Source organism: Canis aureus, chromosome 4 (assembly GCF_053574225.1).
Source record: "Canis aureus isolate CA01 chromosome 4, VMU_Caureus_v.1.0, whole genome shotgun sequence".
NCBI classification, from domain to species: domain Eukaryota; kingdom Metazoa; phylum Chordata; class Mammalia; order Carnivora; family Canidae; genus Canis; species Canis aureus.
In genome coordinates this window covers 3,693,596-3,707,254 of record NC_135614.1, presented here as the reverse complement: position 1 = coordinate 3,707,254, position 13,659 = coordinate 3,693,596, and the positions used below count along the sequence as shown (strand labels likewise).

General features: G+C 39.5%; 1 long non-coding RNA gene across 2 annotated transcripts in view; it reads left to right on the top strand.

Moving 5' to 3' along the window:
* LOC144312067 (uncharacterized) overlaps positions 1 to 13,659 on the top strand; it is a 41,821-nt gene that overhangs the window by 16,204 nt on the left and 11,958 nt on the right. Inside the window, exons 2-3 of one of the 2 annotated variants that reach the window (XR_013377507.1) lie at positions 10 to 185; positions 5,738 to 5,828. This is a non-coding gene — a long non-coding RNA (uncharacterized LOC144312067). The remainder of the gene's footprint in view (positions 1 to 9; positions 186 to 5,737; positions 5,829 to 13,659) is intronic. The other variant, XR_013377506.1, reaches the window with a different exon arrangement.

Sequence of the window (13,659 nt, the reverse complement as noted above, 5' to 3'; positions counted from 1 at the left end):
TGAAAGAAGAGCCAGGAAAGTGCTTTGGAACCCTAGAAGGGAAACTGCTAATTTCTCCAACCTGGGTTTTGGTCTCCTTGGAATCCCTGCCAGTGCTCCCCTGGAAAGGATAGGAGTACCTGGATGTTGAAAAAGTTGAAGAGTACCTGGGTATTGCTTAGCAGTAGCCCTGCTCGTGTAGAAGAGTGAGTATACTCAGATTCTTTCTATTTTGTGTATTTAGAAGGAAAGACTTGAGGACCCTTAAAGCATGGATTTCTAGGAAGAAGGGGGGCAGTGTCTGAGAGGAAGAGCATGCCATTGTTCTGGACCAGTGAGAGGCAAGGCAAGTGAACATATCAGAACCAGCCCTGAGTCCACATGAGAAAACCTGCTGGTTTCCTGGGAGTAGCTAGGTGTGGCAATAGGGAGATCCAGACCCTAAATTCTGCAGCCTCAGATGCACATTGGATTATTGAAGGAGTGGGTGGACCCTACTGTAAAGAGCCTCTAGGCAGGCAGTCACTCCCTAGAGACTCAGATCCTGCTGTTGGTGTGGGTACAGTTCACACCTCCCATAGGGATGGAATCTTCAAGAGGTGGTGAGTAGGTTCTGATGCTAGCCCTGCTTCAGTGATGAGATCTCTGCCCTCCTCCCAACCCTCACCCCCACCTGCTTTGGGGCTGCTAAAGTGCCCAGAAATTCTGGGGGTAAAAGGCATATCAGCAGTTGATAATGGACTAAGCCACCCATGTGCTTAGGAAAAGAATATTTTAATAAGGAGACTGCAAGTCTTCGAGGGGAGACTAATTGTACTTTTCATGGAGACATCTTGTGCGGAGTAGTGGGTTGGGGTCACTTCTTAGATAGTGCAGCCTGCCAGATTTTACAGGTACCTAGGTTTGGTCTTCATTATGGACTAAAAACTTGGTGAAGGATTTTGTTTTGTTCACTGCTGAGCCTTATCAGCTAGAACAGAGACTAGCTCACAGTTGGCACTCAAATATGAAATAAATGAATCAATGAGTGGACTTTGGTTAGGGCTATCAGATTCAACAAATAAATATACAGTAAATTTGAATTTCTAATAAATGAATACTTTTAAAGGTTTAACTCTAAATATTGCACAGACATATTTACATTATAAATTATTTGTTTTTTATCTGAAATTTGTATTTAAGTGAGTACTTCTATTTGATCTGGCATCATTTTTATGAGGTTCGGTATTCTTGCTGGCTTCTTGCTGCCTCCTTATTGAGATTCTTAAGCTACCCTTTCTTGGAGAAGGGAGGTGGATGACTGGCATGTGATTTTCAGAAAGCAGAGGTTTGTCATAGACCCAAGTGGGTTTTTTTTTTTTTTTAATTTATGATAGTCACAGAGAGAGAGAGAGAGAGGCAGAGACACAGGCAGAGGGAGAAGCAGGCTCCATGCACCGGGAGCCCGATGTGGGATTCGATCCCGGGTCTCCAGGATCGCGCCCTGGGCCAAAGGCAGGCGCCAAACTGCTGTGCCACCCAGGGATCCCCCAAGTGGGTCTTTTACCCATATCCTACCAGCCTCTCAGACAGTGAAGATTTTGCACCTGCTAGATAATGTGTGTGACACACCTGTGCTGCCAGTTCCTGAGGGAACCATGCCTTGGGGACCTACAGAGTAAACTTGATGATTATTTTCTATTGCATGTCAGTGAAAACAAGTGAAGTTGGTATTTGTTTCACCTTAGGCTATGAGGTGAGTCTCTACTCAAAAGGGAAAGGATGACAGTATATCCATAAGAAACTTCATGCTCTGTTCTATAATAATAATTAAGGAGAAACAGGTAAAATTGGGGGAAAAATAGCCTATGCTAAGAAAATACCTTTCAGAGCTCCCCGAAATATGCCACATTGGCTCAATTTCCTATAATCTTAACTACCTTACATATTCTTCTTGGTTATCCAGGAATGGTAGCTCTCTCAGCGTGCTTTCTTGGATCTGCTTCTCTACTTATACTAGCTGAGCTCATCTCCCATAGTTTTAGCTGATTAATTACAAATATAATATCCCTAATTCAGACATTCTCCAATAGACGTGCAAGGGAACACCAGCTATGTGTGAGCAAAATGCTGAGGGATAGTTTTAAAAACTTTTTTTTGAGGAGACATATAATCAAGTACTCCAAAAATAAATATGTAAAACTTATGATAAAAGCAATGAAGAAAGTAAAGAGAGTGCTCTTAGACCGACTGAGAATACTAAAGAAGATTGGTGTGAAGGGAAAGAAGAGAAGGATGCTGTGAAGACATGCCTAGGCCAGATCACATGGAGCCTTAGAGAATACATCGAGTATTTTATTATCATGAGAGTAGTGGGAGTCCATCACAAGGTTTTAAACTAGAGAACGAAACAAGCAGACCACAATTGGAAAAGCTTATTCTGGTTATGGTGTGAAGAATGGATTGAAGGTCAGTTTTGGATATAGACAGGGCTAGTTAGAAGGCTTGAGCAGTAGTCCAGGTGAGATAAGATGAGAGTATTTTAGGATGATGGAGACTTCAAACCATTTAAACTGATGAAATAAAATCATTAAGTAGAAAGAGAAGAAAAATGCAGGAGAAGAGGTCCTTGATTGTATAAGTAAGAATCTAGCAAAGGCAAGAGGAAATGGGCCCACAATATAAGCTGAGGAACTGGCCTTACTTGGAGAAGGGACATACCAATATGGAGAAACAGACCTGTTTCACCTCCAAAAGATGTGTTTGGTACTAGAAAGTTGAGATCTCTATTCCTGTGAAGTAGGAGATGAGGCTATTCAACTCCTGAGAGTAAAGGGAACTGCGCAGTACTGGCTCCTAAGTGGATTGATTGGGTAACATTGCTCCTAAATGAATGCCACTAGTGTTTACTAGGGGCATCCAATCAGAAGGGTAAATTGGAACCCACACTGAACTAAAGTCTTTTGTTGGATGATTAGAACAGAGGCAGAGTAAATGCTTCTTTGTAAAACTTTCTGACATGTAAACCATTTGTGTTTTGTTAGTCCCAATATTTTTAGCATATAATAATCCATTTCTATAAGTAATATATCTAATGCAAAAAAGTTAGAATTCCCCTAAAATATAATTAATTTTATCAAAAAGCTAAAAAATTAGATTGGAAAAATTATTTGCATTATATAATGTGGTGATCATGAAAAAAATGCCTGCACTTTCTTCATTTTTATGCTTAAACCTGATTAGTAGTTATTATCAACAACAAAAACTCTTTTCTGAAACCACTGAATTGGAATTAACTTTACAATGGCATATCTGATGTTAAGAATGTGAATGACCAATGTTAATGAACAAAATATAACTCATTTTGGGTCTTTTCTTAAGACTACGTCTTTCTTTTAAAAGTACAAAGAAAAGTAATTATAAATACCAATATTTGAGGGAAAGGTAAAAGTAGAGCTTTTCATTGAATAAGAATAAAGTATTTCAGAAAGGTTAGTTTTTCTTGTACCCTGTATTAAATGAAGCAGGAATTATATCAGAATGGTTTTTTTCCTCCTCATTTAACAATTTTCCATTCATGCAGAATATGTATATTAAAACTTCAAAGCTACTATGGTCATTTGCCTTAATGTGAATGCTCTGAAGTTAAATTGGGGGCTGAAAAATCCTTTGTTAACTTTGTCCAAACTCATGTCAATACAGAATTACTTTTTGGCTGGTAGAACAATTCCATAAAGACTTTTCAACTAGTTTGCTGAGATCTGTGAGCAAGTTCTTTTCTCCAACATTCTGATGGTTTTTTTTTTTTTGTGGGCTTTTTTGGGGAGGCTTTTATTAGGGGCTGCCAGTCATATGTGTACGTGAACTTGTGTTAATCATGGTGCCAGAGGTTTTTGTTTTTGTTTTTGTTTCCTGCAGAGAAAACAAGTATATTTCTTTGTAATTGTGACCACATCAAGTAAGATGATGGTGGTAGAAAGATGCTGAAATTAATAACAGTGTGACACATAGGCATGCAGGACCTATTAGAATGTAGGAATATTCACTACATGTGGTCACCAAAGTTCATCAAGTAATAATTTACTGAACACATACTAAATTCTGGGCACTGTGCTGGAAGCTAGGGAAGATGAACACATATTTTGCCCTTAAGAATCTAGGATATCCAATAGATGGCTTGGAAGAACAGATGGCTCATGAAATCCTGATAATTTGAGAAGGCACAAAGTGGGAATGATGTTAGCTCAATTTGTTAAGCAAATCATCTAGTGAGGAAAACTCAGGAAATTCAGTCCTCTGTCCCTTCACAAGGAGATGTGGAAATTTCCTTCTGTTTCTCTCCTCTCAAAAGTTGTACAATCTTCTTCTTCACCATTAGAGTTTCACTTAGTTATTACTTTTTGAAGTCTTCCCTGGATGGCTGGAGGAGGTACTGTCTCCATCTGCATATCCCACACTAGCCCCCACACAACCTTCACCTTCCCTCCTCAATCACCACATTTCTTCTTCAGATTGATGGACCTGTCCAATCCTTTGTTCACTTCATAAACTTCACTAATAGCTACTTTTCTGTGCTTTCTTTTTTGAACTTGAGAGCAGCATTAATAATTTCAGATTCTAAGATGTCTGAGTGTGAGCTCCATACCTGTCTGTTTTTTGTTTGCATGGTCTTCAGTATGCTGTTATGAGATAAACACATAATTGTTGATATTTATTTAATATTGATATGAGGCTAACAGTCCGAATAGGATTCAGAATAGTACTAATGAGCAAAAACTTGTAGTCACTTACTACCTTTTAAGCGCTATGTTAAGTGCTCTTTACGTATGATCTTATTTAATCATTCTGATAATCCCGTGAGAGAGTTAGCTCCACTCTACACATGATAATAAAACTTAGGCCACACAACTAAAAGTGAAAAACCTTGGATATGAGTCCAAGTTTTCCTGACTCTAATCTTGAATGCGTAGCCACTGAATGTGTGAAGTTATTAGCGTGATGGTAAAGAGCAGAGAGAGACTTGGCTATCAGGCCATCCTACTCTGCCTCTACAGCAACTGTGTGACCCGAGTTACTTAAACTCAGTTTCCCTACCTGAAAAAAGAGGATACTAAGTAGTACTTGTTGTCTAGAGGCTTTTACAAAAAATAAATGAGTTCATATATGTAATAAAATTCCTTAAATAGTGCCTGGTAATGGTAAGTGCTGTTGGATTTGGCAATGATATGGGTACTATCAATCTTGTTACTTAGCTTTTCTGGTGCTAAAGTGGTAGAAACAGAAGAAAGAAGCAGATCTATAATGTGCTTACCAACATGCTCTGAGATCACATGACACATATAGCAGTGGCAGCACAATAGGGTATTTTATTTAAAAAAATATTTATTTTAGAGGGAGAGAGAGACAAGTGGGAAGGGCAGAGGGAGAGGGAGATGATCTGAAGCAGACTCCATGTTGAGCACAGGGCTTGATCTCAGGACCTTGAGATCACAACCTGAACTGAAACCAAGAGTCAGATGCTTAACTGACTGAGCCAGCCAGGTGCCCCAGAACAGTAGGCTATTAATGAAGGCTTGATGAAACTATTAAAGGGACAAGTGGGTAGAATGAAATGAGAGGGCAGTGTCCCTGTCTTGTGCAGCTATGATGCAAGTCTTTGGTTTAGTGATGTTTTATCAAAGTAAAGAGGAAACAAAACCCAAGAACTCTTCAAGAGTCATACACATAGAAGCTGCAGAGAAGAATCTGAAATTCTTGTGCTGTTTGTCCTAATCCACAGCCTAATTCTCTACAGAGAAGCCAGAAGCTGGTACTCCTGTGGAATGCCACATGAAACAGCAAGTTACTGGTATAACTGATTGGATTAAGGGGTAAGTACTGGGCCTGAAGGAAGTCAGTATTTTATAGACTGGGCTTCAGGAAGGCAGCCTGTGAGAAATCCTGCTGCGAGCGACAATTCTGACTGGGATGGCCTCTGTGTGGAGTGACAGCCCGTCACCTTTCCTCCTGCCCAGAATTTGAATGTAAACACTTCAGAGAGGAACACTCAGACCAGGGAGAAGGCAGGAGTCTCCTTTGAGTCAGGAGACTCCACACTGCAGCAGAATCCCTGAGCTAGAAGGACGAGGATATAGAACAACTGTGACGCAGGCAGAGCCACAGTGGAGGAAGTTGAAACCCTGGGGTGGAAGATTGAGACCCTGGGGTGGATCACCCCAGGGATATATTTAGAACAAGAGTTGCTTTGCGGCTCTATCCCTGACACTGCTGAACTTCCAGAGGCTTCACTGAACTTGAAGCTGGATTCCTGTGATTTGTTAATTTATTGAGTCTCTGCACAGCTGATCTTTCCATCTGGGGTAACAGGCCTTGATCTTGACTCTGCGCCTTGTGATCTGTAGCTCCCTGAACCTGGACAGGCTCATTCACAAACACACTGGATCTTTCATTCTGTCTAAAACACAGATGATTGTTGCAATTTTTTGTTTGTTTGTTTCTTTTTTCTCTTCTGGGACTCTGCTTAAAAGTACATTATTGCAATGACTTCTGGTCCAACCAGCCAGAGACAGGCCAAACTTTGCAAGTGAAGGTCACAGTCTGTCCTTGCTGCAGACACCAACCATGAGCTCAGGGGTCCCTAGGCCTCCTGTGCTTCTAACCAACTGACTACAAATTCAGGGGTTCTACCTTCTCAAGACCCATAAGTCACTAGAATGACTCCTAGAACTCAGGAAAAAGTTATACTTACTATTATTACAGTTTTATTATGGCGGAAAGGGTATATATCAGCACCTGTCAAAAAGAGAAATGGTTAGGATGAGGTCTGAGAGGTTCTCAAATGTGAAACTTCCCTGTCCTTTCCTTGTAACGTCAGGATGCATCAACTTCCCAGCACATTGTTATTTAAGAATATACACAAAGAATCGTTAACCAGGGAAGCTCACCAGAGCTTAGTGTGCAGAATTATTTAGGTTTCATTCTCAAAGCATAATTGATTGAATCAGTGGCCATGTGACTGAACACCATCTCCATCCTCCCTCCCCTTTGTGGATACTGAGCTGATATCACATGGCTCACAATCCCCATTGCCCTAACATGGTGGGTCTTTCTGGTGGGACCCACCATCTTCTAAGTCTATCACTAGCATTAACTAGATAGTTGAACCCACCATCTGCCACCATGATAGCATAAAGTATTGGGGCACACCCTAAAAACAAAGACATCCCCATTACTGGGGTACTTCCAAAGATTCAGAGACTTCCTCCCAGGAACTGGGGACAAATGGCAGCCAAATGCTTTATAACAGTTCTCTCGTTCAATTTTTCTACTATGACATTAAAGAATAATATGAATTAAACACAAGAAGTTTACAAGGAAATATTTTGAAAACTTAGGGATCCATCTCCTTATGAAATTTGGTGAAAAACACAGAGTAGGTGATATGAAGAATTTCAATTAAACAGCAGAGAAATTGTTTGTCCTACTGAGCTGGGCCCTTGAAGAGTGTCTGAATATGGTGTAGGTGAGGGGAGGCTGAAGAAGAGGAGCTCTTCTATCCCCAGATCAGAGGAGCTGACCTCATAATGAGCTGGCTCTGTATACACAGCTGCTAAGACTGTGATAATTATGGGCTGTGTAGATAGCATAGGCCACCAAAGACATACTGCAATCCAAGAAACACTGAGTACATAGGGTGGTCTCATTCACTGGAGGTAGAGAGGGGACTCCTCTGAGTTCATGTCCCTGAATTGGGCCTGAATTGCCAATGCATTAGTCCCACGACCTTCAGAAAGCATTTCCTCTTCCCTAAGAAAATTTCCAAGAAAACCTCAGTATCCTCCTCCATTAAAAAGAGAATGCAGCCCTGCCATTATGATTTGCTATAAAATACCTCATGGGTTATTTCATTTTGCAGAGCAAATGAAAGGTAGAAATGGCTCTGAAAAAATAGATGTAATTATTATTAATTTGTTGGGGATCTTTGACATCACATGATTAATTCCTTTGGGTTTAAAGGTTAAAGGCTAACTTCCAAATTCTCAGTGTTAACTTATTAAAGCCTTAGCCCAAATACCTTTGCTCAGTTAGCCTCTGCAGGGTTCTGATGGCATCAGGCCCAGTGGGCACTAATGCAGGTAGGTAGAGAGGAAAGTGGTTCTGGACCTTGAAGGTAGGAAGCCAGGGGGCACTGAGCACCTAGCTGTAGACATTAAGAGAGGTGAGCCCAAGCACCTGCTTCACAGCCTTGCCTTAGCTTAGCCTTGGATACAGACAACCCTCACCCAAAATTACAGCTTAAAAATAAAGGGAGTAGCAACTCTTTCTGGTTACCATGCTTGTGTTTCATTCCTTACTTGCCTGTTTATTTAGTTTCATTGGCTTTTAGTCAGAGGCAAGTCTGTAAAATATTTGGAATAGAAAATAAAGTAGGACACTGAGAACTCAAAGGGACAGAATATAAATAGTGAATATAATTTCCCTGGTCAGTTATTTCTTGTTGTCTTTATTTCTTTATCAAAGGCACACTCTCAGAGGCCTAACTAAGCAAGCCCTCTTGTTGTCCTCAAACCTTGATGAAGTCACCAACCTTCCTTCATTTGCAGGGTCTTAACAAAGAAAGGAAAACTAGGCCAAAAATATAAATGACGCCCATTTGTAGGATCCTGAAGGAATGGACAAACTGGCAACAATGGGCAGGCAACTCTCATGGGCTCGTTTTTCCCTGATAACTATGCTTTACTTTAAGAGTCATCCGAGGATGACTAGTCTAGGATCCCCTAGACTAATTATTAAACAAATTATTAGAAAGGCCAAAAGATTTATGTTGCAAATTTAATACATTTGGATATCTCCCCTCTAAGAACTCATTCTTGGGACTGTTTTGTACAAACATCTGTAAGATGTTTTTCTTAAAAAAAAATGCTTTCCGTTCATATCAGTGGAATTTTTCAAGTATGATGGGAAGGTCCTAGAACGCAGGAGTTACAGAGAGACTTATTTTCCAGCTTGTTGGGGAATGTTGGCAACCCATCTTTTAACATAGTGCCATTCAGATTATGACAACAAGGAAGAAAAGTGGGATTAAAAAAAAGAAAGAAAAAAAATAAAAAAGAAACAAAGCACTTCATATGCCTAGAAATGACACTAAGGTGTTGTCTTTTCACCAACATTAATACCTTACAACTCTCTTGTTGTTGGAAAGAGAATTTCCAATGACTGTTTTGAAATGATCCAGAAGATGTTTTTCACCACCATAAAATATATTTTTACTACGCCAGTAGCACGGGATGAGACAAGACAACACAGCACAACACTACACAATGAAATACGTCTTTAGTTGTACATTTTTTAGCCTAAAATGCAGACTGCTAGAATTGATTAATTAACATGAGAAGAGCAGAAAGACTTGTATTCTGGGTTAGGGACACCCAAAAAAGGAATTATAAATTCTTTGAAATGGAATTGAGATGATCATTATGCTGCTAACAGTTTTGTGGAGATGTTGAGGCTAGCAACAGAGGAAAAAAAAAACCACTAAGGAAACAAAAATAGTATCTTCTGTTTAAAATAAGTGGTGGTCATTTGTGTAAAGTGGTATTGTCTAGGGCCAAAGAATGTTGTAGGACTTCTCAGACCTGGAGGACCTTTCGGGGAGCAGAGAGAACATTGGTTGAGAGCTGCTCCTTCTCTGGCCTGATAGCACCAGCTCTGTTCCAGTGCAGGATTGGCGAGTGATGTTCAGTGGGTTGGGGGCATTGATGTGCCTGTGTTCTGCAGGGAGACAGATGGGATTGAATCTCCATGACCTCAGACAGGTTATTTAACTTGAGTCTCAGTTTTCTTATCTTTCTTAGCTTTAAAATGGAGGTAATAGGACATACTTCATAGGTTTATTATATGTATGAAACAATGCATGTATAAAACACTTAGAGTACTGACATTTATGGTGATGATGATACTAGTTATTGTTGTTGTAATCATCATCTTCTCTCTTCATCAGTGGTTGGACAGAGCCATTGCTTCTTTCTGAGTACTGAGGAACAGAGTGGCTGGTATTGATAGGGCAGATCATTCTACGTAATAAGGAGTGGGTGAATAGTACATCATTGAAATCCAGTCTTTTTTTGCCACAAGACATTTCTGAACAAATATTATGAAGCATTATCCTAAAGCTGTTTGTAATTTCCCATGGGAACACTATCATAATTTAGTTCTGTAAATGTGAATTGAGCACCAGTATGTCCCAGGCATTGTGCCAGGGGCTGGCAAGATAGAAGGAAGAATAAGAGGATGCTTTCCCACCCCCATCCCTATACCTCATCCCAAATTCACAGTCAAATGAGAAGAGCAGGTCATCTAGAAACTAGTTACCTGAATATAGGTAAGATTCTGGCCAGTGGAATCAAGAGCCCAGGACTAGCTTTGGAATCAGTCTCCCTGAGTTTGAATCCCAGCTCTACCTCCCATGACAGGTGCCTTCCTAACATTTCCACACCTGTTTTTCTCTGTAAAATTGGATTAATAAAACTTTCATTATGTGAGATATTGGGAGGATTAAATGAGGTGATCCCTGTGTTTGGTTTGCAACCCTCTCCAGAGTTGCCAGGGTCAACTAAAACTGCCCCCTATACATGAAGGACAGGAAGAGACCTAAGAAAAAGACAGGCCACTCCACATGGTATGTGGGAGTTTTGATAAGCAAAATGAACTTATGTAGGAGGCTTGTCTTGGGTGGCAGCAAGATGAATGGATCTCCACACCCATCTGCCAAATCTTAAATCTAAAGGGGTCTTAACTGGGTTCAGTAATGTATAGCATATGGATGTTCTCTTGCTCTTTCAAGGCTATGTCCTCGAAGCAGCCTTTGGAAATGGGAAAGGCAAGAGGCACCCATATTTCAAAGACGGGGACAAGGATGAGGAACCTGAGTGCCTGGGTCCACCTCATGCATCATTTGGCAATCATGTCTTTTCGCTAACTTTCCACAACCACTCTGTAATAGAGTATGTAGAGCCTACCACACAGTAAACTCTCAATATGCTCAATATGTTAGATTTCCCATCTTTATTCAATTGGAGCACAGAGAAAATACTCATATATTAAGATAGAGGGAATAAGAAAGAAAATTCCTTTAGATTTTGTTGCTGTTGTTTTTTAAGTTAGTATGATAGGATTTGGATTTTTGGAGGAAAATGGAACAAAGGAGAAGGATGGAAAGAGGGGGAGACAGGTGGAAAGAGAGAGGAAGAGAAAGAAAGAGAAAAGAAGGGAATGAGAGGGATTAAGAGGGAGAGAGAACTTTCCAGAATGAACAGTGGCCTGTCTATTGAGGGAACAGCATGGATGTTGGAAGCTGGACTGGAGGGGCTGAGCAGCTGGGTGTTTTAGGTCAGAGTACAGAGACCTAACATGTATACACTAATGTTGCTTTACTATCCAGGGATTCAACTTCAATAAAGGAGAGCTTTGTGCTAGGCAAGAGAAAGATAGCATGGGAGCCTGGGTGGCTTAGTCCATTAAGTGTCTGCCTTCAGCTCAGGTCATGATCTCAGGGTCCAAGGATTGAGTTCCATGTCGGGCTCCCTGTTCTTGAGGAGTCTGCTTCACCTTCTCCCTCTGCCTCTGCCCTCTGATTGTGGTCTCTCTCTCTCAAAATAAAGAAATAAAGTCTTTAAAAAAAGAAAGCACAACTAAAAACCTATGATTGTTTAAAATGCCAAAATGCAGGCCCAAGTCTTATGACATGGGTCTAAATAGACATTGATTATATAAGAAGACATCAACTATTTGGATGTACTGAAGAGGCAAACAAATACCAAGAACAAATAGAACTAACACTAGTGCTAATATAGATAAGGGTTTAATGAGAGTTTGCCTCTATAGAATTTAGAAGGATTTTGCTGGATAAGATTTGCAAAGATTTGCATATTTGTGTAATAGTACCTCTGACATTTTAATGTCAGAATTCATAACATTCCTTTGATTTGAGACCTACCTTCAAAGATGAGATCTCCAATCATTTGCTTCAAAGTAGCCACTACAGCATGGAACTGACAGGTCATATGAAAATTCCATTTTGAGTAAGTGCTTCATTATTTCCTAAGGTAGCTGCACCATTTTACATGCCCAGCAGCAATGCATAACGGTTCTATTGTCTTCACATCTCACCAGCATTAGTAATTGTCTATCTTTTTGATTATATCCATCTTCATGGGTATGAAGTGGTACTTCATATTGGTTCTTAATGACTAATGATGTTGAATGTCTTTTCATGGGCTTATCGATCATTTCCATATATTACTTGGATAAATGTCTATCAAGTCTTTTGCCCATTTTAAAATTGGGTCATTTGTGTTTTTATGGTGGGGTAGTAAGATTTTTAAAAAATATATTGCGAAATAAGTCTCTTAAGTGACATGATTTGAAAATATTTTCTCCCATTTTGTGAGTAATTTTCACTTTCTTGATGGTGCTATCATTGGAAGCAAAACAATTCTTCAGTGTTGATGTCAGATATACATCCTTCCTTCCTTCCTCCTTCCCTCTCCCAGTCTCTCCTTCCATCCCTCCCTCTCTTATCCTCTTTTTCTCTTTTTTTTGTCACTTATGCTTTTGATGTCCTATCTAGAAAATTATTGCCTAAATAGACAGTCATGATTTATGCTTGTGTTTTTTTTTCTAAGTGGTTTATAGTTCTAGCTCTTACATTTAGGTTTACATATGTTAATTTTTGTATATGATATGAGCTAGGGGGTCCAACTTCATTCTTTGTATGTGAATATCCGGCTGTCCCAGCACCATTTGTTGAAAAGAATTGTCTTGGTACCCTTGTCAAAAGTCAATTGACCATATGTAAGCTTTTATTTTGGTCTCTATTCTATTCTGTAGGTCTATATATCTACCCTATGCCAGTACCACATGGTCTTGATTACTATTGTTGTAGTAAGCTTGAGACCAGTAAATGTGAGTGTTCACAGTTTATTCCTCTTTTTCAAGATTATTTTGGCTACTTGAGTCTCTTGCATTTCTACATGAATTTTAGGACTGGCTTGTCAATTTATGTGAAAAAGCAAGCTAAAACTTCGCTAGAGATTGTATTCAATCTATGGATCAACTAGGAGAGTACTGCTATCCTTACAATGTTGAATCTCCTGAGCCATGAAGTTTATTCCTAAGTATTATATTCTTTTGGATATTATTATAAAAGGAATTATTTTCTTAATTTAGTATTTTGGATCTTTCAATGCTATTTTATATAAATTCAACTGATTTTTGTAAGTTCACCTTATATTCTATGATCCTGTTAAACTTGCTTATTAGTTCTAGTAGTTTTAAAAATATATCCTTTAGACTTATCAATATTTAAGATTATGTCATCTGTAAATAGAGATACTTTTATTTTTTATATAAATTTATTTTTTATTGGTGTTCAATTTGCCAACATATAGAATAACACCCAGTGCTCATCCGATCAAGTGCCCCCCTCAGTGCCTGTCACCCAGTCACCCACACCCCCCACCTACCTCCCCTTCCACCCCCCCTAGTTTGTTTCCCAGAGTTAGGTGTCTCTCATGTTCTGTCTCCCTTTCTGATATTTCCCACTCATTTTTTCTCCTTTATTCCCTTTCATGATTTTTTTATAATCCCCAAATGAATGAGACCATATAATGTTTGTCCTTCTCCTATTGACTTATTTCACTC